Genomic DNA, 17,618 nt, shown 5'->3' on the forward strand with positions numbered 1-17,618 from the left:
GTCTAAAAAAAACATTATATGAAAAAGGGAGTGGCACAAGGACTCCAGAGTCACCCATCTTTACTACTCTCGCCCAAGCACGCTTAACTTCGGAGTTCTGTGGATCCGGTGCATTAGTGCTGGTATGATCGCACCCGTCAACTCTGCGCAATCTAATCATATAAAGGCTGCCACTTATCGCACTTGCGCCTCGAATTTAAATACAAATTCGACCAAATATCGTTCCAAATTATTTATTCACAAACGCAAATAACGAATGAGTTACACCACGTGGAGAAAACGCAACTAAAAAAACATCATACGAAATAAAATGGGAGGGGTGCAACACGAGGACTTCCCAGGAGGCGACCCATCCTAGTACTACTCTCGCCCAAGCACGCTTAACTGCGGAGTTCTGATGGATCCGGTGCATTGGTGCTGGTATGATCGCACCCGTCAACTCTTGTGCAATCTATTCATATAAAGGCTGCCCTTATCGGACTTCCGCCTCGAATTTAAATGCAAGTTCGCCAAATATCGTTCCAAATTATTTATTTCACAAATGCAAATAACGAATGAGTTACCCACGTGGAGAAAACGAAACTGAAAAAAACATTATATGAAACAAAATGGGAGTGGTGCAACACGAGGAAATCCCAGGAGGTCACCCATCCTAGTACTACTCTTGCGCTAGCACGCTTAACTGCGGAGTTCTGATGGGATCCGGTGCATTAGTACTGGTATGATCGCACCCGTCAACTCTTGCGCAATGTATTCATATAAAGGCTGCCTCTTATCGCACTTGCGCCTCGAATTTTAATACAAATTCGACCAAATATCGTTCCAAATTATTTATTTCACAAAATGCAAATAACGAATGAGTTACACCACGCGGAGAAAACGAACTAAAAAAACATTATATGAAAACAAAATGGGAGGGGTGCAATACAAGGACTTCCCAAGAGGTCACCCATCCTAGTACTACTCTCGCCCAAGCACGCTTAACTTCGGAGTTTTGATGGATCCGGTGCATTAGGCTGGTATGATCGCACCCGTAACTCTAGCGCAATCTATTCATATAAAGGCTGCCACTTATCGCACTTGCGCCTCGAATTTAAATGCAAATTCGACCAAATATCGTTCCAAATTATTTATTTCACAAAACGCAAATAACGAATGAGTTACACCACGTAGAGAAAACGCAACTAAAAAAACATTATAGGAAACAAAATGGGAGGGGTGCAACACGAGGACTTCCCAAGAGGTCACCCATCCTAGTACTACTCTCGCCCAAGCACGCTTAACTGGAGTTCTGATGGGATCCGGTGCATTAGTGCTGGTATGATCGCACCCGTCAACTCTTGCGCAATCTATTCATATAAAGGCTGCCCCTTATCGCACTTGCGCCTCGAATTTAAATGCAAATTCGACCAATATCGTTCCAAATTATTTATTTCACAAAACGCAAATAAGGAATGAGTTACACCACGTGGAGAAAACGTAACTAAAAGAACATTATATGAAATAAAATGGGAGGGGTGCAACACGAGGACTTCCCAGGAGGTCACCCATCCTAGTACTACTCTCGCCCAAGCACGCTTAACTCGGAGTTCTGATGGGATCCGGTGCATTAGTGCTGGTATGATCGCACCCGTCAACTCTTGCGCAATCTATTCATATAAAGGCTGCCCCTTATCGCACTTGCGCCTCGAATTTAAATGCAAATTCGACCAAATATCGTTCCAAATTATTTATTTCACAAAACGCAAATAAGAATGAGTTACACCACGTGGAGAAAACGCAACTAAAAAACATTATATGAAATAAAATGGGAGGGGTGCAACACGAGGACTTCCCAGGAGGTCACCCATCCTAGTACTACTCTCGCCCAAGCACGCTTAACTGCGGAGTTCTGATGGATCCGGTGCATTAGTGCTGGTATGATCGACCCGTCAACTCTTGCGCAATCTATTCATATAAAGGCTGCCCTTATCGACTTGCGCCTCGAATTTAATGCAAATTCGACCAAATATCGTTCCAAATTATTTATTTCACAAAAGCAAATAAGAATGAGTTACACCACGTGAGAAAACGCAACTAAAAAACATTATATGAAATAAAATGGGAGGGGTGCAACACGAGGACTTCCCAGGAGGTCACCCGTCCTAGTACTACTCTCGCCCAAGCACGCTTAACTGCGGAGTTCTGATGGATCCGGTGCATTAGTGCTGGTATGATCGCACCCATCAACTCTTGCGAATCTATTCAATAAAGGCTGCCACTTATCGCACTTGCGCCTCGAATTTAAATGCAAATTCGACCAAATATCGTTCCAAATTATTTATTTCACAAAATGCAAATAACGAATGAGCTACACCACGTGGAGAAAACGAACTAAAAAAAACATTATATGAAATAAAATGGAGGGGTGCAACACGAGGACTTCCCAGGAGGTCACCCATCCTAGTACTACTCTCGCCCAAGCACGCTTAACTGCGAGTTCTGATGGGATCCGGTGCATTAGTGCTGGTATGATCGCACCCGTCAACTCTTGCGCAATCTATTCATATAAAGGCTGCCCTTATCGCACTTGCGCCTCGAATTTAAATGAAATTCGACCAAATATCGTTCCAAATTATTTATTTCACAAAACGCAAATAACGAATGAGTTACACCACGTGGAGAAAACGCAACTAAAAAAACATTATATGAAATAAAATGGGAGGGGTGCAACACGAGGACTTCCCAGGAGTCACCCATCTAGTACTACTCTCGCCCAAGCACGCTTAACTGCGGAGTTCTGATGGGATCCGGTGCATTGGTGCTGGTATGATCGCACCCGTCAACTCTTGCGCAATCTATTCATATAAAGGCTGCCCCTTATCGGACTTGCGCCTCGAATTTAAATGCAATTCGCCAAATATCGTTCCAAATTATTTATTTCACAAAATGCAAATAACGAATGAGTTCACCACGTGGAGAAAACGAACTAAAAAAACATTATATGTAATAAAATGGGAGGGGTGCATCACGAGGACTTCCCAGGAGGTCACCCATCCTAGTACTACTCTCGCCAAGCACGCTTAACTGCGAGTTCTATGGATCCGGTGATTAGTGCTGGTATGATCGCACCCGTCAACTCTTGCGCAATCTATTCATATAAAGGCTGCCCTTATCGCACTTGCGCCTCGAATTTAAATGAAATTCGACCAAATATCGTTCCAAATTATTTATTTCACAAAACGCAAATAACGAATAGTACACCACGTGGAGAAAACGCAACTAAAAAAACATTATATGAAAAAAAATGGAGGGTGCATACAAGGACTTCCCAGAGGTCACCCATCCTAGTACTACTCTCGCCCAAGCACGCTTAACTTCGGAGTTCTGATGGGATCCGTGCATTAGTGCTGGTATGATCGCACCCGTCAACTCTTGCGCAATCTATTCATATAAAGGCTGCCCTTATCGCACTTGCGCCTCAATTTAAATGAAATTCGACCAAATATCGTTCCAAATTATTTATTTCACAAAACGCAAATAACGAATAGTTACACCACGTGGAGAAAACGCAACTAAAAAAACATTATATGAAACAAAATGGAGGGTGCAATACAAGGACTTCCCAAGAGGTCACCCATCCTAGTACTACTCTCGCCCAAGCACGCTTAACTCGGAGTTCTGATGGATCCGGTGCATTAGTGCTGGTATGATCGCACCCGTCAACTCTTGCGCAATCTATTCATATAAAGGCTGCCCTTATCGCACTTGCGCCTCGAATTTAAATGCAAATTCGACCAAATATCGTTCCAAATTATTTATTTCACAAAATGCAAATAACGAATGAGTTGCACCACGCGGAGAAAACGAACTAAAAAAACATTATATGAAACAAAATGGGAGGGTGCAACACAGGACTCCCAGGAGGTCACCCATCCTAGTACTACTCTGCCCAAGCACGCTTAACTGCGGAGTTCTGATGGGATCCGGTGCATTAGTGCTGGTATGATCGCACCCGTCAACTCTTGCAATCATTCATATAAAGGTGCCCCTTATCGACTTGCGCCTCGAATTTAAAGCAAATTCGACCAAATATCGTTCCAAATTATTTATTTCACAAAACGCAAATAACGAATGAGTTACACCACGCGGAGAAAACGCAACTAAAAAAACATTATATGAAAACAAATGGGAGGGGTGCAACAAGGACTTCCCAGGAGGTCACCCACCTAGTACTACTCTCGCCCAAGCACGCTTAACTGGAGTTCTGATGGGATCCGGTGCATTAGTGCTGGTATGATCGCACCCGTCAACTCTTGCGCAATCTATTCATATAAAGGCTGCCACTTATCGCACTTGCGCCTCGAATTTAAATACAAATTCGACCAAATATCGTCCAAATTATTTATTTACAAAACGCAAATAACGAATGAGTTACACCACGTGGAGAAAACCAACTAAAAAAACATTATATGAAATAAAATGGGAGGGGTCAACACGAGGACTTCCCAGGAGGCACCCATCCTAGTACTACTCCGCCAAGCACGCTTAACTGCGGAGTTCTGATGGGATCCGGTGCATTGGTGCTGGTATGATCGCACCCGTCAACTCTTGCGCAATCTATTCATATAAAGGCTGCCCTTATCGGACTTCCGCCTCGAATTTAAATGCAATTCGACCAAATATCGTTCCAAATTATTATTTCACAAAATGCAAATAACGAATGAGTTGCCCAAGTGGAGAAAACGAACTAAAAAAACATTATATGAAACAAAATGGGAGTGGTGCAACACGAGGAATCCCGGAGGTCACCCATCCTAGTACTACTCTGCCAAGCACGCTTAACGCGGAGTTCTGATGGGATCCGGTGCATTAGTACTGGTATGATCGCACCCGTCAACTCTTGCGCAATTATTCATATAAAGGCTGCCCTTATCGCACTTGCGCCTCGAATTTAATACAAATTCGACCAAATATCGTTCCAAATTATTTATTTCACAAAATGCAAATAACGAATGAGTTACACCACGCGGAGAAAACGCAACTAAAAAAACATTATATGAAACAAAATGGGAGGGGTGCAATACAAGGACTTCCCAGAGGTCACCATCCTAGTACTACTCTCGCCCAAGCACGCTTAACTTCGGAGTTCGATGGGATCCGTGCATTAGTCTGGTATGATCGCACCCGTCAACTCTTGCGCAATCTATTCATATAAAGGCTGCCACTTATCGCACTTGCGCCTCGAATTTAAATGCAAATTCGACCAAATATCGTTCCAAATTATTTATTTCACAAAATGCAAATAACGAATGAGTTGCACCACGCGGAGAAAACGAACTAAAAAAACATTATATGAAACAAAATGGGAGGGGTGCAATACAAGGACTTCCCAGGAGGTCACCCATCCTAGTACTACTCTTGCCCAAGCACGCTTAACTTCGGAGTTCTGATGGATCCGGTCATTAGTGCTGGTATGATCGCACCCGTCAACTCTGCGCAATCTATTCATATAAAGGCTGCCCTTATCGCACTTGCGCCTCGAATTTAAATGCAAATTCGACCAAATATCGTTCCAAATTATTTATTTCACAAAACGCAAATAACGAATGAGTTACACCACGCGGAGAAAACGCAACTAAAAAAACATTATATGAAACAAAATGGAGGGGTGCAATACAAGGACTTCCCAGAGGTCACCCATCCTAGTACTATCTCGCCCAAGCACGCTTAACTTCGGAGTTCGATGGATCCGGTGCATTAGTGCTGGTATGATCGCACCCGTCAACTCTTGCGCAATCTATTCATATAAAGGCTGCCACTTATCGCACTTGCGCCTCGAATTTAAATGCAAATTCGACCAAATATCGTTCCAAATTATTTATTTCACAAAACGCAAATAACGAATGAGTTACACCACGTGGAGAAAACGCAACTAAAAAAACATTATATGAAACAAAATGGGAGGGGTGCAACACGAGGACTTCCCAGAGGTCACCCATCCTAGTACTACTCTCGCCCAAGCACGCTTAACTGGAGTTCTGATGGGATCCGGTGCATTAGTGCTGGTATGATCGCACCCGTCAACTCTTGCGCAATCTATTCATATAAAGGCTGCCACTTATCGCACTTGCGCCTCGAATTTAAATGCAAATTCGACCAAATATCGTTCCAAATTATTTATTTCACAAAATGCAAATAACGAATGAGTTGCACCACGCGGAGAAAACTGAACTAAAAAAACATTATATGAAACAAAATGGAGGGTGCAACACAAGGACTCCCAGGAGGTCACCCATCCTAGTACTACTCTTGCCCAAGCACGCTTAACTGCGGAGTTCTGATGGGATCCGGTGCATTAGTGCTGGTATGATCGCACCCGTCAACTCTTGCGCAATCATTCATATAAAGGCTGCCCTTATCGGACTTGCGCCTCGAATTTAAAGCAAATTCGACCAAATATCGTTCCAAATTATTTATTTCACAAAACGCAAATAACGAATGAGTTACACCACGCGGAGAAAACGCAACTAAAAAAACATTATATGAAACAAAATGGGAGGGTGCAATACAGGACTTCCCAGGAGGTCACCCATCCTAGTACTACTCTCGCCCAAGCACGCTTAACTTCGGAGTTCTGATGGGATCCGGTGCATTAGTGCTGGTATGATCGCACCCGTCAACTCTTGCGCAATCTATTCATATAAAGGCTGCCACTTATCGCACTTGCGCCTCGAATTTAAATCAAATTCGACCAAATATCGTTCCAAATTATTTATTTACAAAACGCAAATAACGAATGAGTTACACCACGTGGAGAAAACGCAACTAAAAAAAACATTATATGAAATAAAATGGGAGGGGTGCAACACGAGGACTTCCCAGGAGGCACCCATCCTAGTACTACTCTCGCCCAAGCACGCTTAACTGCGGAGTTCTGATGGGATCCGGTGCATTAGTGCTGGTATGATCGCACCCGTCAACTCTTGCCAATCTATTCATATAAAGGCTGCCCCTTATCGGACTTGCGCCTCGAATTTAAATGCAAATTCGACCAAATATCGTTCCAAATTATTTATTTCACAAAATGCAAATAACGAATGAGTTGCACCACGTGGAGAAAACGAACTAAAAAAACATTATATGAAACAAAATGGGAGGGTGCAACAGAGGAATCCCAGGAGGTCACCCATCCTAGTACTACTCTTGCCAGCACGCTTAACTGCGGAGTTCTGATGGGATCCGGTGCATTAGTACTGGTATGATCGCACCCGTCAACTCTTGCGCAATTATTCATATAAAGGCTGCCCTTATCGCACTTGCGCCTCGAATTTAATACAAATTCGACCAAATATCGTTCCAAATTATTTATTTCACAAAATGCAAATAACGAATGAGTTACACCACGCGGAGAAAACGCAACTAAAAAAACATTATATGAAAAAAATGGGAGGGGTGCAATACAAGGACTTCCCAGAGGTCACCCATCCTAGTACTACTCTCGCCCAAGCACGCTTAACTTCGGAGTTCCGATGGATCCGGTGCATTAGTCTGGTATGATCGCACCCGTCAACTCTTGCGCAATCTATTCATATAAAGGCTGCCACTTATCGCACTTGCGCCTCGAATTTAAATGCAAATTCGACCAAATATCGTTCCAAATTATTTATTTCACAAAATGCAAATAACGAATGAGTTGCACCACGCGGAGAAAACGAACTAAAAAAACATTATATGAAACAAAATGGGAGGGTGCAACACAGGACTTCCCAGGAGGTCACCCATCCTAGTACTACTCTTGCCCAAGCACGCTTAACTGCGGAGTTCTGATGGGATCCGGTGCATTAGTGCTGGTATGATCGCACCCGTCAACTCTTGCGCAATCATTCATATAAAGGCGCCACTTATCGGACTTGCGCCTCGAATTTAAAGCAAATTCGACCAAATATCGTTCCAAATTATTTATTTCACAAAACGCAAATAACGAATGAGTTACACCACGCGGAGAAAACGAACTAAAAAAACATTATATGAAAAAAAATGGGAGGGGTGCAATACAAGGACTTCCCAGGAGGTCACCCATCCTAGTACTACTCTCGCCCAAGCACGCTTAACTTCGGAGTTCTGATGGGATCCGGTGCATTAGTGCTGGTATGATCGCACCCGTCAACTCTTGCGCAATCTATTCATATAAAGGCTGCCACTTATCGCACTTGCGCCTCGAATTTAAATACAAATTCGACCAAATATCGTTCCAAATTATTTATTTCACAAAAGCAAATAACGAATGAGTTACACCACGTGGAGAAAACGCAACTAAAAAAAACATTATATGAATAAAATGGGAGGGGTGCAACACAGGACTTCCCAGGAGGTCACCCATCCTAGTACTACTCTCGCCCAAGCACGCTTAACTTCGGAGTTCTGATGGGATCCGGTGCATTAGTGCTGGTATGATCGCACCCGTCAACTCTTGCGCAATCTATTCATATAAAGGCTGCCACTTATCGCACTTGCGCCTCGAATTTAAATGCAAATTCGACCAAATATCGTTCCAAATTATTTATTTCACAAAATGCAAATAACGAATGAGTTGCACCACGCTGAGAAAACGAACTAAAAAAACATTATATGAAAAAAATGAGAGGGTGCAACACAAGGACTTCCCAGGAGGTCACCCATCCTAGTACTACTCTTGCCCAAGCACGCTTAACTGCGGAGTTCTGATGGGATCCGGTGCATTAGTGCTGGTATGATCGCACCCGTCAACTCTTGCGAATCTATTCAATAAAGGCTGCCACTTATCGCACTTGCGCCTCGAATTTAAATGCAAATTCGACCAAATATCGTTCCAAATTATTTATTTCACAAAATGCAAATAACGAATGAGTTACACCACGCGGAGAAAACGCAACTAAAAAAAACATTATATGAAAAAAATGGGAGGGGTGCATACAAGGACTTCCCAGAGGTCACCCATCCTAGTACTACTCTCGCCCAAGCACGCTTAACTCGGAGTTCTGATGGATCCGGTGCATTAGTGCTGGTATGATCGCACCCGTCAACTCTTGCGCAATCTATTCATATAAAGGCTGCCACTTATCGCACTTGCGCCTCGAATTTAAATGCAAATTCGACCAAATATCGTTCCAAATTATTTATTTCACAAAATGCAAATAACGAATGAGTTCACCACGCGGAGAAAACGAACTAAAAAAACATTATATGAAACAAAATGGGAGGGGTGCAATACAAGGACTTCCCAGAGGTCACCCATCCTAGTACTACTCTGCCCAAGCACGCTTAACTTCGGAGTTCTGATGGGATCCGGTGCATTAGTGCTGGTATGATCGCACCCGTCAACTCTGCGCAATCTATTCATATAAAGGCTGCCCTTATCGCACTTGCGCCTCGAATTTAAATGCAAATTCGACCAAATATCGTTCCAAATTATTTATTTCACAAAACGCAAATAACGAATGAGTTACACCACGTGAGAAAACGCAACTAAAAAAAACATTATATGAAACAAAATGGGAGGGGTGCAACACGAGGACTTCCCAGAGGTCACCCATCCTAGTACTACTCTCGCCCAAGCACGCTTAACTGGAGTTCTGATGGGATCCGGTGCATTAGTGCTGGTATGATCGCACCCGTCAACTCTTGCGCAATCTATTCATATAAAGGCTGCCCTTATCGCACTTGCGCCTCGAATTTAAATGCAAATTCGACCAAATATCGTTCCAAATTATTTATTTCACAAAACGCAAATAACGAATGAGTTACACCACGTGGAGAAAACGCAACTAAAAAAACATTATATGAAATAAAATGGGAGGGGTGCAACACGAGGACTTCCCAGGAGGTCACCCATCCTAGTACTACTCTCGCCCAAGCACGCTTAACTGCGGAGTTCTGATGGGATCCGGTGCATTAGTGCTGGTATGATCGCACCCGTCAACTCTTGCGAATCTATTCAATAAAGGCTGCCACTTATCGCACTTGCGCCTCGAATTTAAATGCAAATTCGACCAAATATCGTTCCAAATTATTTATTTCACAAAACGCAAATAACGAATGAGTTACACCACGTGGAGAAAACGAACTAAAAAAACATTATATGAAATAAAATGGGAGGGGTGCAACACGAGGACTTCCCAGAGGTCACCCATCCTAGTACTACTCTCGCCCAAGCACGCTTAACTGCGGAGTTCTGATGGGATCCGGTGCATTAGTGCTGGTATGATCGCACCCGTCAACTCTTGCGCAATCTATTCATATAAAGGCTGCCCTTATCGCACTTGCGCCTCGAATTTAAATGCAAATTCGACCAAATATCGTTCCAAATTATTTATTTCACAAAACGCAAATAACGAATGAGTTACACCACGTGGAGAAAACGCAACTAAAAAAACATTATATGAAATAAAATGGGAGGGTGCAACACGAGGACTTCCAGGAGGTCACCCATCCTAGTACTACTCTCGCCCAAGCACGCTTAACTGCGGAGTTCTGATGGGATCCGGTGCATTAGTGCTGGTATGATCGCACCCGTCAACTCTTGCGCAATTATTCATATAAAGGCTGCCCTTATCGACTTGCGCCTCGAATTTAATACAAATTCGACCAAATATCGTTCCAAATTATTTATTTCACAAAATGCAAATAACGAATGAGTTACACCACGCGGAGAAAACGCAACTAAAAAAACATTATATGAAAACAAAATGGGAGGGGTGCAATACAAGGACTTCCCAGGAGGTCACCCATCCTAGTACTACTCTCGCCAAGCACGCTTAACTTCGGAGTTCTGATGGGATCCGGTGCATTAGTGCTGGTATGATCGCACCCGTCAACTCTTGCGCAATCTATTCATATAAAGGCTGCCACTTATCGCACTTGCGCCTCGAATTTAAATGCAAATTCGACCAAATATCGTTCCAAATTATTTATTTCACAAAATGCAAATAACGAATGAGTTGCACCACGTGGAGAAAACGAACTAAAAAAAACATTATATGAAAAAAATGGAGGGGTGCATCACGAGGACTTCCCAGGAGGTCACCCATCCTAGTACTACTCTCGCCCAAGCACGCTTAACTGCGGAGTTCTGATGGGATCCGGTGCATTAGTGCTGGTATGATCGCACCCGTCAACTCTTGCGCAATCTATTCATATAAAGGCTGCCCTTATCGACTTGCGCCTCGAATTTAAATGCAAATTCGACCAAATATCGTTCCAAATTATTTATTTCACAAAAGCAAATAACGAATGAGTTACACCACGTGGAGAAAACGCAACTAAAAAAACATTATATGAAAAAAATGGGAGGGGTGCAATACAAGGACTTCCCAGGAGGTCACCCATCCTAGTACTACTCTCGCCCAAGCACGCTTAACTTCGGAGTTCTGATGGGATCCGGTGCATTAGTGCTGGTATGATCGCACCCGTCAACTCTTGCGCAATCTATTCATATAAAGGCTGCCACTTATCGCACTTGCGCCTCGAATTTAAATGCAAATTCGACCAAATATCGTTCCAAATTATTTATTTCACAAAATGCAAATAACGAATGAGTTCACCACGTGGAGAAAACGAACTAAAAAAACATTATATGAAAAAAATGGGAGGGTGCAACACGAGGACTTCCCAGGAGGTCACCCATCCTAGTACTACTCTCGCCCAAGCACGCTTAACTGCGGAGTTCTGATGGGATCCGGTGCATTAGTGCTGGTATGATCGCACCCGTCAACTCTTGCGCAATCTATTCATATAAAGGCTGCCCTTATCGACTTGCGCCTCGAATTTAAATGCAAATTCGACCAAATATCGTTCCAAATTATTTATTTCACAAAACGCAAATAACGAATGAGTTACACCACGCGGAGAAAACGCAACTAAAAAAACATTATATGAAAAAAATGGGAGGGGTGCAATACAAGGACTTCCCAGGAGGTCACCCATCCTAGTACTACTCTCGCCCAAGCACGCTTAACTTCGGAGTTCTGATGGGATCCGGTGCATTAGTGCTGGTATGATCGCACCCGTCAACTCTTGCGCAATCTATTCATATAAAGGCTGCCACTTATCGCACTTGCGCCTCGAATTTAAATACAAATTCGACCAAATATCGTTCCAAATTATTTATTTCACAAAACGCAAATAACGAATGAGTTACACCACGTGGAGAAAACGCAACTAAAAAAAACATTATATGAAATAAAATGGGAGGGGTGCAACACGAGGACTTCCCAGGAGGTCACCCATCCTAGTACTACTCTCGCCCAAGCACGCTTAACTGCGGAGTTCTGATGGGATCCGGTGCATTAGTGCTGGTATGATCGCACCCGTCAACTCTTGCCAATCTATTCATATAAAGGCTGCCCCTTATCGACTTGCGCCTCGAATTTAAATGCAATTCGACCAAATATCGTTCCAAATTATTTATTTCACAAAATGCAAATAACGAATGAGTTGCACCACGTGGAGAAAACGAACTAAAAAAACATTATATGAAACAAAATGGGAGGGTGCAACACGAGGACATCCCAGGAGGTCACCCATCCTAGTACTACTCTTGCCAAGCACGCTTAACTGCGGAGTTCTGATGGGATCCGGTGCATTAGTACTGGTATGATCGCACCCGTCAACTCTTGCGCAATGTATTCATATAAAGGCTGCCCTTATCGCACTTGCGCCTCGAATTTAATACAAATTCGACCAAATATCGTTCCAAATTATTTATTTCACAAAATGCAAATAACGAATGAGTTACACCACGCGGAGAAAACGCAACTAAAAAAAACATTATATGAAAACAAAATGGGAGGGGTGCAATACAAGGACTTCCCAGAGGTCACCCATCCTAGTACTACTCTCGCCCAAGCACGCTTAACTTCGGAGTTCTGATGGGATCCGGTGCATTAGTGCTGGTATGATCGCACCCGTCAACTCTTGCGCAATCTATTCATATAAAGGCTGCCACTTATCGCACTTGCGCCTCGAATTTAAATACAAATTCGACCAAATATCGTTCCAAATTATTTATTTCACAAAATGCAAATAACGAATGAGTTGCACCACGTGGAGAAAACGGAACTAAAAAAAACATTATATGTAATAAAATGGGAGGGGTGCATCACGAGGACTTCCCAGGAGGTCACCCATCCTAGTACTACTCTCGCCCAAGCACGCTTAAATGCGGAGTTCTGATAGGATCCGGTGCATTAGTGCTCGTATGATCGCACCCGTCAACTCCTGCGCAATCTATTCATATAAAGGCTGCCCCTTATCGGACTTGCCCCTCGAATTTAAATGCAAATTCGAACAAATATCGTTCCAAATTATTTATTTCACAAAACGCAAATAAGGAATGAGTTACATCACGTGGAGAAAACGCAACTAAAAGAACATTATATGAAGTAAAATAAGAGGGGTGCAACACGAGGACTTCCCAGGAGGTCACCCGTCCTAGTACTACTCTCGCCCAAGCACGCTTAACTGCGGAGTTCTGATGGGATCCGGTGCATTAGTGCTGGTATGATCGCACCCGTCAACTCTTGCGAATCTATTCAATAAAGGCTGCCACTTATCGCACTTGCGCCTCGAATTTAAATGCAAATTCGACCAAATATCGTTCCAAATTATTTATTTCACAAAACGCAAATAACGAATGAGCTACACCACGTGGAGAAAACGCAACTAAAAAAACATTATATGAAATAAAATGGGAGGGGTGCAACACGAGGACATCCCAGGAGGTCACCCATCCTAGTACTACTCTTGCGCAAGCACGCTTAACTGGTAGTTCTGATGGGATCCGATGCATTAGTACTGGGATGATCGCACCCGTCAACTCTTGCGCAATATGTTCATATAAAGGCTGCCTCTTATCGCACTTGCGCCTCGAATTTTAATACAAATTCGACCAAATATCGTTCCAAATTATTTATTTCACAAAATGCAAATAACGAATGAGTTACACCACGCGGAGAAAATGCAACTAAAAAAACATTATATGAAATAAAATGGGAGGGGTGCAATACAAGGACTTCCCAAGAGGTCACCCATCCTAGTACTACTCTCGCCCAAGCACGCTTACTTCGGAGTTCTGATGGGATCCGGTGCATTAGAGCTGGTATGATCGCACCCGTCAACTCCTGCGCAAGCTATTCAATAAAGGCTGCCACTTATCGCACTTGCGCCTCGAATTTAAATACAAATTCGACCAAATATCGTTCCAAATTATTTATTTCACAAAATGCAAATAACGAATGAGTTACACACGCGGAGAAAACGCAACTAAAAAAACATTATATGAAACAAAATGGGAGGGGTGCAATACAAGGACTTCCCAGGAGGTCACCCATCCTAGTACTACTCTCGCCCAAGCACGCTTAACTCGGAGTTCTGATGGGATCCGGTGCATTAGTGCTGGTATGATCGCACCCGTCAACTTTGCGCAATCTATTCATATAAAGGCTGCACTTATCGCACTTGCGCCTCGAATTTAAATGCAAATTCGGCCAAATATCGTTCCAAATTATTTATTTCACAAAATGCAAATAACGAATGAGTTCACCACGTGGAGAAAACGAACTAAAAAAACATTATATGAAAAAATGGAGGGGTGCATCACGAGGACTTCCCAGGAGGTCACCCATCTAGTACTACTCTCGCCAAGCACGCTTAATGCGGAGTTCTGATGGATCCGGTGCATTAGTGCTGTATGATCGCACCCGTCAACTCTGCGCAATCTATTCATATAAAGGCTGCCCTTATCGACTTGCCCTCGAATTTAAATGCAAATTCGACAAATATCGTTCCAAATTATTTATTTCACAAAACGCAAATAAGAATGAGTTACATCACGTGGAGAAAACGCAACTAAAAAACATTATATGAATAAAATAGGAGGGGTGCAACACGAGGACTTCCCAGGAGGTCACCCGTCCTAGTACTACTCTCGCCCAAGCACGCTTAACTGCGGAGTTCTGATGGGATCCGGTGCATTAGTGCTGGTATGATCGCACCCGTCAACTCTTGCGAATCTATTCAATAAAGGCTGCCACTTATCGCACTTGCGCCTCGAATTTAAATGCAAATTCGACAAATATCGTTCCAAATTATTTATTTCACAAAATGCAAATAACGAATGAGTTACACCACGCAGAGAAAACGCAACTAAAAAAAACATTATATGAAATAAAATGGGAGGGGTGCAATACAAGGACTTCCCAAGAGGTCACCCATCCTAGTACTACTCTCGCCCAAGCACGCTTAACTTTGGAGTTCCGATGGGATCGGTGCATTAGTGCTGGTATGATCGCACCCGTCAACTCTTGCGCAATCTATTCATATAAAGGCTGCCACTTATCGCACTTGCGCCTCGAATTTAAATGCAAATTCGACCAAATATCGTTCCAAATTATTTATTTCACAAAATGCAAATAACGAATGAGTTGCACCACGCGGAGAAAATGAACTAAAAAAAACATTATATGAAACAAAATGAGAGTGGGGCAACACGAGGACATTCCAGGAGGTCACCCATCCTAGTACTACTCTTGCCCAAGCACGCTTAACTGCGGAGTTCTGATGGGATCCGGTGCATTATTGCTGGTATGATCGCACCCGTCAACTCTTGCGCAATCACTTCATATAAAGGCAGCCCCTTATCAGACTTGCGCCTCGAATTTAAACGTAAATTCGACCAAATATCGTTCCAAATTATTTATTTCACAAAACGCAAATAACGAATGAGTTACACCACACGGAGAAAATGCAACTAAAAAAAACATTATATGAAAACAAAATGGAGGGGTGCAAACAAGGACTTCCCAGGAGGTCACCCATCCTAGTACTACTCTCGCCCAAGCACGCTTACTTCGGAGTTCTGATGGGATCCGGTGCATTAGAGCTGGTATGATCGCACCCGTCAACTCTTGCGCAACTATTCACATAAAGGCTGCCACTTATCGCACTTGCGCCTCGAATTTAAATACAAATTCGACCAAATATCGTTCCAAATTATTTATTTCACAAAATGCAAATAACGAATGAGTTACACCACGCGGAGAAAACGCAACTAAAAAAACATTATATGAAAAAAATGGGAGGGGTGCAATACAAGGACTTCCCAGGAGGTCACCCATCCTAGTACTACTCTCGCCCAAGCACGCTTAACTTCGGAGTTCTGATGGGATCCGGTGCATTAGTGCTGGTATGATCGCACCCGTCAACTATTGCGCAATCTATTCATATAAAGGCTGCCACTTATCGCACTTGCGCCTCGAATTTAAATGCAAATTCGGCCAAATATCGTTCCAAATTATTTATTTCACAAAATGCAAATAACGAATGAGTTACACCACGTGGAGAAAACAACTAAAAAAAACATTATATGAAATAAAATGGGAGGGTGCACAGGACTTCCCAGGAGGTCACCCATCCAGTACTACTCTCGCCCAAGCACGCTTAACTGCGGAGTTCTGATGGATCCGGTGCATTAGTGCTGGTATGATCGCACCCGTCAACTCTTGCGCAATCTATTCATATAAAGGCTGCCCCTTATGCACTTGCGCCTCGAATTTAAATGCAAATTCGACCAAATATCGTTCCAAATTATTTATTTCACAAAACGCAAATAACGAATGAGTTACACCACGTGGAGAAAACGCAACTAAAAAACATTATATGAAATAAAATGGAGGGGTGCAACACGAGGACTTCCCAGGAGGTCACCCATCCTAGTACTACTCTCGCCCAAGCACGCTTAACTGCGGAGTTCTGATGGGATCCGGTGCATTAGTGCTGGTATGATCGCACCCGTCAACTCTTGCGCAATCTATTCAATAAAGGCTGCCACTTATCGCACTTGCGCCTCGAATTTAAATGCAAATTCGACCAAATATCGTTCCAAATTATTTATTTCACAAAACGCAAATAACGAATGAGTTACACCACGTGGAGAAAACGCAACTAAAAAAACATTATATGAAATAAAATGGGAGGGTGCAACACGAGGACTTCCCAGGAGGTCACCCATCCTAGTACTACTCTCGCCAAGCACGCTTAACTGCGGAGTTCTGATGGGATCCGGTGCATTATGCTGGTATGATCGCACCCGTCAACTCTTGCGCAACTATTCATATAAAGGCTGCCTCTTATCGCACTTGCGCCTCGAATTTAATACAAATTCGACCAATATCGTTCCAAATTATTTATTTCACAAAATGCAAATAACGAATGAGTTACACCACGCGGAGAAAATGCAACTAAAAAACATTATATGAAATAAAATGGAGGGGTGCAATACAAGGACTTCCAGAGGTCACCCATCCTAGTACTACTCTTGCCAAGCACGCTTAACTTCGGAGTTCTGATGGGATCCGGTGCATTAGAGCTGGTATGATCGCACCCGTCAACTCCTGCGCAACTATTCAATAAAGGCTGCCACTTATCGCACTTGCGCCTCGAATTTAAATACAAATTCGACCAATATCGTTCCAAATTATTTATTCACAAAATGCAAATAACGAATGTTCACCACGGGAGAAAACAACTAAAAAAACATAATGAAAAAATAGGGTGCAAACAACTTCAGTACCCATAGTACTACTCGAAACGTAAATGGGAGT

At 42.9% G+C, this 17,618-nt stretch overlaps 49 non-coding genes and 10 pseudogenes across 49 annotated transcripts; all 59 read right to left on the reverse strand.

The window, feature by feature from the left end:
* Positions 1-25: 25 nt before the first annotated feature.
* Positions 26-136, reverse strand: LOC121227228 (uncharacterized; annotated as a pseudogene).
* A 180-nt stretch (positions 137-316) lies between these two features.
* On the reverse strand, positions 317-434 carry LOC121227257 (5S ribosomal RNA). The gene has a single exon (XR_005924883.1). It is a non-coding gene; the product is annotated as a 5S ribosomal RNA (ribosomal RNA).
* A 180-nt stretch (positions 435-614) lies between these two features.
* Positions 615-733, reverse strand: LOC121227271 (5S ribosomal RNA). Its single transcript, XR_005924898.1, has one exon. It is a non-coding gene; the product is annotated as a 5S ribosomal RNA (ribosomal RNA).
* Positions 734-916: 183 nt separating this feature from the next.
* LOC121227274 (5S ribosomal RNA) lies at positions 917-1,033 on the reverse strand. The gene has a single exon (XR_005924901.1). It is a non-coding gene; the product is annotated as a 5S ribosomal RNA (ribosomal RNA).
* Positions 1,034-1,215: 182 nt separating this feature from the next.
* On the reverse strand, positions 1,216-1,332 carry LOC121227254 (5S ribosomal RNA). The gene has a single exon (XR_005924880.1). It is a non-coding gene; the product is annotated as a 5S ribosomal RNA (ribosomal RNA).
* Positions 1,333-1,514: 182 nt separating this feature from the next.
* On the reverse strand, positions 1,515-1,632 carry LOC121227243 (5S ribosomal RNA). Its single transcript, XR_005924869.1, has one exon. It is a non-coding gene; the product is annotated as a 5S ribosomal RNA (ribosomal RNA).
* Positions 1,633-1,813: 181 nt separating this feature from the next.
* LOC121227270 (5S ribosomal RNA) lies at positions 1,814-1,930 on the reverse strand. The gene has a single exon (XR_005924897.1). It is a non-coding gene; the product is annotated as a 5S ribosomal RNA (ribosomal RNA).
* A 176-nt stretch (positions 1,931-2,106) lies between these two features.
* On the reverse strand, positions 2,107-2,224 carry LOC121227250 (5S ribosomal RNA). Its single transcript, XR_005924877.1, has one exon. It is a non-coding gene; the product is annotated as a 5S ribosomal RNA (ribosomal RNA).
* Positions 2,225-2,404: 180 nt separating this feature from the next.
* Positions 2,405-2,522, reverse strand: LOC121227249 (5S ribosomal RNA). The gene has a single exon (XR_005924876.1). It is a non-coding gene; the product is annotated as a 5S ribosomal RNA (ribosomal RNA).
* A 181-nt stretch (positions 2,523-2,703) lies between these two features.
* LOC121227258 (5S ribosomal RNA) lies at positions 2,704-2,820 on the reverse strand. Its single transcript, XR_005924884.1, has one exon. It is a non-coding gene; the product is annotated as a 5S ribosomal RNA (ribosomal RNA).
* Positions 2,821-2,999: 179 nt separating this feature from the next.
* On the reverse strand, positions 3,000-3,113 carry LOC121227227 (uncharacterized; annotated as a pseudogene).
* Positions 3,114-3,290: 177 nt separating this feature from the next.
* Positions 3,291-3,406, reverse strand: LOC121227273 (5S ribosomal RNA). The gene has a single exon (XR_005924900.1). It is a non-coding gene; the product is annotated as a 5S ribosomal RNA (ribosomal RNA).
* A 177-nt stretch (positions 3,407-3,583) lies between these two features.
* LOC121227260 (5S ribosomal RNA) lies at positions 3,584-3,700 on the reverse strand. The gene has a single exon (XR_005924887.1). It is a non-coding gene; the product is annotated as a 5S ribosomal RNA (ribosomal RNA).
* Positions 3,701-3,880: 180 nt separating this feature from the next.
* On the reverse strand, positions 3,881-3,996 carry LOC121227256 (5S ribosomal RNA). Its single transcript, XR_005924882.1, has one exon. It is a non-coding gene; the product is annotated as a 5S ribosomal RNA (ribosomal RNA).
* A 177-nt stretch (positions 3,997-4,173) lies between these two features.
* Positions 4,174-4,287, reverse strand: LOC121227279 (5S ribosomal RNA). Its single transcript, XR_005924905.1, has one exon. It is a non-coding gene; the product is annotated as a 5S ribosomal RNA (ribosomal RNA).
* Positions 4,288-4,466: 179 nt separating this feature from the next.
* On the reverse strand, positions 4,467-4,582 carry LOC121227221 (uncharacterized; annotated as a pseudogene).
* A 178-nt stretch (positions 4,583-4,760) lies between these two features.
* Positions 4,761-4,874, reverse strand: LOC121227226 (uncharacterized; annotated as a pseudogene).
* A 180-nt stretch (positions 4,875-5,054) lies between these two features.
* Positions 5,055-5,168, reverse strand: LOC121227222 (uncharacterized; annotated as a pseudogene).
* A 182-nt stretch (positions 5,169-5,350) lies between these two features.
* On the reverse strand, positions 5,351-5,467 carry LOC121227266 (5S ribosomal RNA). The gene has a single exon (XR_005924892.1). It is a non-coding gene; the product is annotated as a 5S ribosomal RNA (ribosomal RNA).
* A 180-nt stretch (positions 5,468-5,647) lies between these two features.
* On the reverse strand, positions 5,648-5,762 carry LOC121227278 (5S ribosomal RNA). The gene has a single exon (XR_005924904.1). It is a non-coding gene; the product is annotated as a 5S ribosomal RNA (ribosomal RNA).
* Positions 5,763-5,945: 183 nt separating this feature from the next.
* Positions 5,946-6,061, reverse strand: LOC121227261 (5S ribosomal RNA). The gene has a single exon (XR_005924888.1). It is a non-coding gene; the product is annotated as a 5S ribosomal RNA (ribosomal RNA).
* A 181-nt stretch (positions 6,062-6,242) lies between these two features.
* On the reverse strand, positions 6,243-6,360 carry LOC121227240 (5S ribosomal RNA). The gene has a single exon (XR_005924867.1). It is a non-coding gene; the product is annotated as a 5S ribosomal RNA (ribosomal RNA).
* Positions 6,361-6,539: 179 nt separating this feature from the next.
* On the reverse strand, positions 6,540-6,657 carry LOC121227236 (5S ribosomal RNA). Its single transcript, XR_005924862.1, has one exon. It is a non-coding gene; the product is annotated as a 5S ribosomal RNA (ribosomal RNA).
* Positions 6,658-6,839: 182 nt separating this feature from the next.
* Positions 6,840-6,957, reverse strand: LOC121227247 (5S ribosomal RNA). The gene has a single exon (XR_005924873.1). It is a non-coding gene; the product is annotated as a 5S ribosomal RNA (ribosomal RNA).
* Positions 6,958-7,137: 180 nt separating this feature from the next.
* Positions 7,138-7,252, reverse strand: LOC121227218 (uncharacterized; annotated as a pseudogene).
* A 179-nt stretch (positions 7,253-7,431) lies between these two features.
* Positions 7,432-7,547, reverse strand: LOC121227280 (5S ribosomal RNA). The gene has a single exon (XR_005924906.1). It is a non-coding gene; the product is annotated as a 5S ribosomal RNA (ribosomal RNA).
* Positions 7,548-7,728: 181 nt separating this feature from the next.
* LOC121227238 (5S ribosomal RNA) lies at positions 7,729-7,846 on the reverse strand. The gene has a single exon (XR_005924865.1). It is a non-coding gene; the product is annotated as a 5S ribosomal RNA (ribosomal RNA).
* Positions 7,847-8,025: 179 nt separating this feature from the next.
* On the reverse strand, positions 8,026-8,144 carry LOC121227217 (5S ribosomal RNA). The gene has a single exon (XR_005924853.1). It is a non-coding gene; the product is annotated as a 5S ribosomal RNA (ribosomal RNA).
* A 182-nt stretch (positions 8,145-8,326) lies between these two features.
* On the reverse strand, positions 8,327-8,444 carry LOC121227233 (5S ribosomal RNA). Its single transcript, XR_005924859.1, has one exon. It is a non-coding gene; the product is annotated as a 5S ribosomal RNA (ribosomal RNA).
* Positions 8,445-8,624: 180 nt separating this feature from the next.
* LOC121227232 (5S ribosomal RNA) lies at positions 8,625-8,743 on the reverse strand. The gene has a single exon (XR_005924858.1). It is a non-coding gene; the product is annotated as a 5S ribosomal RNA (ribosomal RNA).
* Positions 8,744-8,924: 181 nt separating this feature from the next.
* LOC121227281 (uncharacterized) lies at positions 8,925-9,039 on the reverse strand (annotated as a pseudogene).
* Positions 9,040-9,220: 181 nt separating this feature from the next.
* Positions 9,221-9,337, reverse strand: LOC121227255 (5S ribosomal RNA). The gene has a single exon (XR_005924881.1). It is a non-coding gene; the product is annotated as a 5S ribosomal RNA (ribosomal RNA).
* A 181-nt stretch (positions 9,338-9,518) lies between these two features.
* On the reverse strand, positions 9,519-9,634 carry LOC121227262 (5S ribosomal RNA). Its single transcript, XR_005924889.1, has one exon. It is a non-coding gene; the product is annotated as a 5S ribosomal RNA (ribosomal RNA).
* Positions 9,635-9,816: 182 nt separating this feature from the next.
* On the reverse strand, positions 9,817-9,935 carry LOC121227276 (5S ribosomal RNA). Its single transcript, XR_005924902.1, has one exon. It is a non-coding gene; the product is annotated as a 5S ribosomal RNA (ribosomal RNA).
* A 180-nt stretch (positions 9,936-10,115) lies between these two features.
* On the reverse strand, positions 10,116-10,233 carry LOC121227244 (5S ribosomal RNA). Its single transcript, XR_005924870.1, has one exon. It is a non-coding gene; the product is annotated as a 5S ribosomal RNA (ribosomal RNA).
* A 181-nt stretch (positions 10,234-10,414) lies between these two features.
* On the reverse strand, positions 10,415-10,532 carry LOC121227245 (5S ribosomal RNA). Its single transcript, XR_005924871.1, has one exon. It is a non-coding gene; the product is annotated as a 5S ribosomal RNA (ribosomal RNA).
* A 180-nt stretch (positions 10,533-10,712) lies between these two features.
* On the reverse strand, positions 10,713-10,830 carry LOC121227248 (5S ribosomal RNA). The gene has a single exon (XR_005924875.1). It is a non-coding gene; the product is annotated as a 5S ribosomal RNA (ribosomal RNA).
* A 181-nt stretch (positions 10,831-11,011) lies between these two features.
* On the reverse strand, positions 11,012-11,130 carry LOC121227237 (5S ribosomal RNA). Its single transcript, XR_005924864.1, has one exon. It is a non-coding gene; the product is annotated as a 5S ribosomal RNA (ribosomal RNA).
* A 179-nt stretch (positions 11,131-11,309) lies between these two features.
* On the reverse strand, positions 11,310-11,428 carry LOC121227239 (5S ribosomal RNA). The gene has a single exon (XR_005924866.1). It is a non-coding gene; the product is annotated as a 5S ribosomal RNA (ribosomal RNA).
* Positions 11,429-11,607: 179 nt separating this feature from the next.
* LOC121227230 (5S ribosomal RNA) lies at positions 11,608-11,726 on the reverse strand. The gene has a single exon (XR_005924857.1). It is a non-coding gene; the product is annotated as a 5S ribosomal RNA (ribosomal RNA).
* Positions 11,727-11,906: 180 nt separating this feature from the next.
* Positions 11,907-12,025, reverse strand: LOC121227251 (5S ribosomal RNA). Its single transcript, XR_005924878.1, has one exon. It is a non-coding gene; the product is annotated as a 5S ribosomal RNA (ribosomal RNA).
* A 184-nt stretch (positions 12,026-12,209) lies between these two features.
* Positions 12,210-12,328, reverse strand: LOC121227224 (5S ribosomal RNA). Its single transcript, XR_005924854.1, has one exon. It is a non-coding gene; the product is annotated as a 5S ribosomal RNA (ribosomal RNA).
* A 178-nt stretch (positions 12,329-12,506) lies between these two features.
* Positions 12,507-12,624, reverse strand: LOC121227269 (5S ribosomal RNA). Its single transcript, XR_005924895.1, has one exon. It is a non-coding gene; the product is annotated as a 5S ribosomal RNA (ribosomal RNA).
* A 183-nt stretch (positions 12,625-12,807) lies between these two features.
* LOC121227241 (5S ribosomal RNA) lies at positions 12,808-12,925 on the reverse strand. Its single transcript, XR_005924868.1, has one exon. It is a non-coding gene; the product is annotated as a 5S ribosomal RNA (ribosomal RNA).
* A 184-nt stretch (positions 12,926-13,109) lies between these two features.
* Positions 13,110-13,228, reverse strand: LOC121227265 (5S ribosomal RNA). The gene has a single exon (XR_005924891.1). It is a non-coding gene; the product is annotated as a 5S ribosomal RNA (ribosomal RNA).
* Positions 13,229-13,411: 183 nt separating this feature from the next.
* LOC121227234 (5S ribosomal RNA) lies at positions 13,412-13,530 on the reverse strand. Its single transcript, XR_005924860.1, has one exon. It is a non-coding gene; the product is annotated as a 5S ribosomal RNA (ribosomal RNA).
* Positions 13,531-13,711: 181 nt separating this feature from the next.
* On the reverse strand, positions 13,712-13,829 carry LOC121227225 (uncharacterized; annotated as a pseudogene).
* A 183-nt stretch (positions 13,830-14,012) lies between these two features.
* Positions 14,013-14,130, reverse strand: LOC121227252 (5S ribosomal RNA). Its single transcript, XR_005924879.1, has one exon. It is a non-coding gene; the product is annotated as a 5S ribosomal RNA (ribosomal RNA).
* Positions 14,131-14,311: 181 nt separating this feature from the next.
* On the reverse strand, positions 14,312-14,429 carry LOC121227246 (5S ribosomal RNA). Its single transcript, XR_005924872.1, has one exon. It is a non-coding gene; the product is annotated as a 5S ribosomal RNA (ribosomal RNA).
* Positions 14,430-14,605: 176 nt separating this feature from the next.
* Positions 14,606-14,719, reverse strand: LOC121227223 (uncharacterized; annotated as a pseudogene).
* A 175-nt stretch (positions 14,720-14,894) lies between these two features.
* Positions 14,895-15,013, reverse strand: LOC121227235 (5S ribosomal RNA). Its single transcript, XR_005924861.1, has one exon. It is a non-coding gene; the product is annotated as a 5S ribosomal RNA (ribosomal RNA).
* Positions 15,014-15,194: 181 nt separating this feature from the next.
* On the reverse strand, positions 15,195-15,312 carry LOC121227259 (5S ribosomal RNA). The gene has a single exon (XR_005924886.1). It is a non-coding gene; the product is annotated as a 5S ribosomal RNA (ribosomal RNA).
* A 183-nt stretch (positions 15,313-15,495) lies between these two features.
* Positions 15,496-15,614, reverse strand: LOC121227277 (5S ribosomal RNA). Its single transcript, XR_005924903.1, has one exon. It is a non-coding gene; the product is annotated as a 5S ribosomal RNA (ribosomal RNA).
* A 184-nt stretch (positions 15,615-15,798) lies between these two features.
* LOC121227268 (5S ribosomal RNA) lies at positions 15,799-15,915 on the reverse strand. Its single transcript, XR_005924894.1, has one exon. It is a non-coding gene; the product is annotated as a 5S ribosomal RNA (ribosomal RNA).
* A 181-nt stretch (positions 15,916-16,096) lies between these two features.
* LOC121227263 (5S ribosomal RNA) lies at positions 16,097-16,215 on the reverse strand. The gene has a single exon (XR_005924890.1). It is a non-coding gene; the product is annotated as a 5S ribosomal RNA (ribosomal RNA).
* A 181-nt stretch (positions 16,216-16,396) lies between these two features.
* Positions 16,397-16,509, reverse strand: LOC121227219 (uncharacterized; annotated as a pseudogene).
* A 180-nt stretch (positions 16,510-16,689) lies between these two features.
* Positions 16,690-16,808, reverse strand: LOC121227229 (5S ribosomal RNA). The gene has a single exon (XR_005924856.1). It is a non-coding gene; the product is annotated as a 5S ribosomal RNA (ribosomal RNA).
* Positions 16,809-16,989: 181 nt separating this feature from the next.
* Positions 16,990-17,106, reverse strand: LOC121227267 (5S ribosomal RNA). The gene has a single exon (XR_005924893.1). It is a non-coding gene; the product is annotated as a 5S ribosomal RNA (ribosomal RNA).
* Positions 17,107-17,284: 178 nt separating this feature from the next.
* Positions 17,285-17,400, reverse strand: LOC121227272 (5S ribosomal RNA). Its single transcript, XR_005924899.1, has one exon. It is a non-coding gene; the product is annotated as a 5S ribosomal RNA (ribosomal RNA).
* Positions 17,401-17,618: the final 218 nt, after the last annotated feature.

Source organism: Gossypium hirsutum, unplaced genomic scaffold (assembly GCF_007990345.1).
Source record: "Gossypium hirsutum isolate 1008001.06 unplaced genomic scaffold, Gossypium_hirsutum_v2.1 scaffold_839, whole genome shotgun sequence".
NCBI lineage: Eukaryota > Viridiplantae > Streptophyta > Magnoliopsida > Malvales > Malvaceae > Gossypium > Gossypium hirsutum.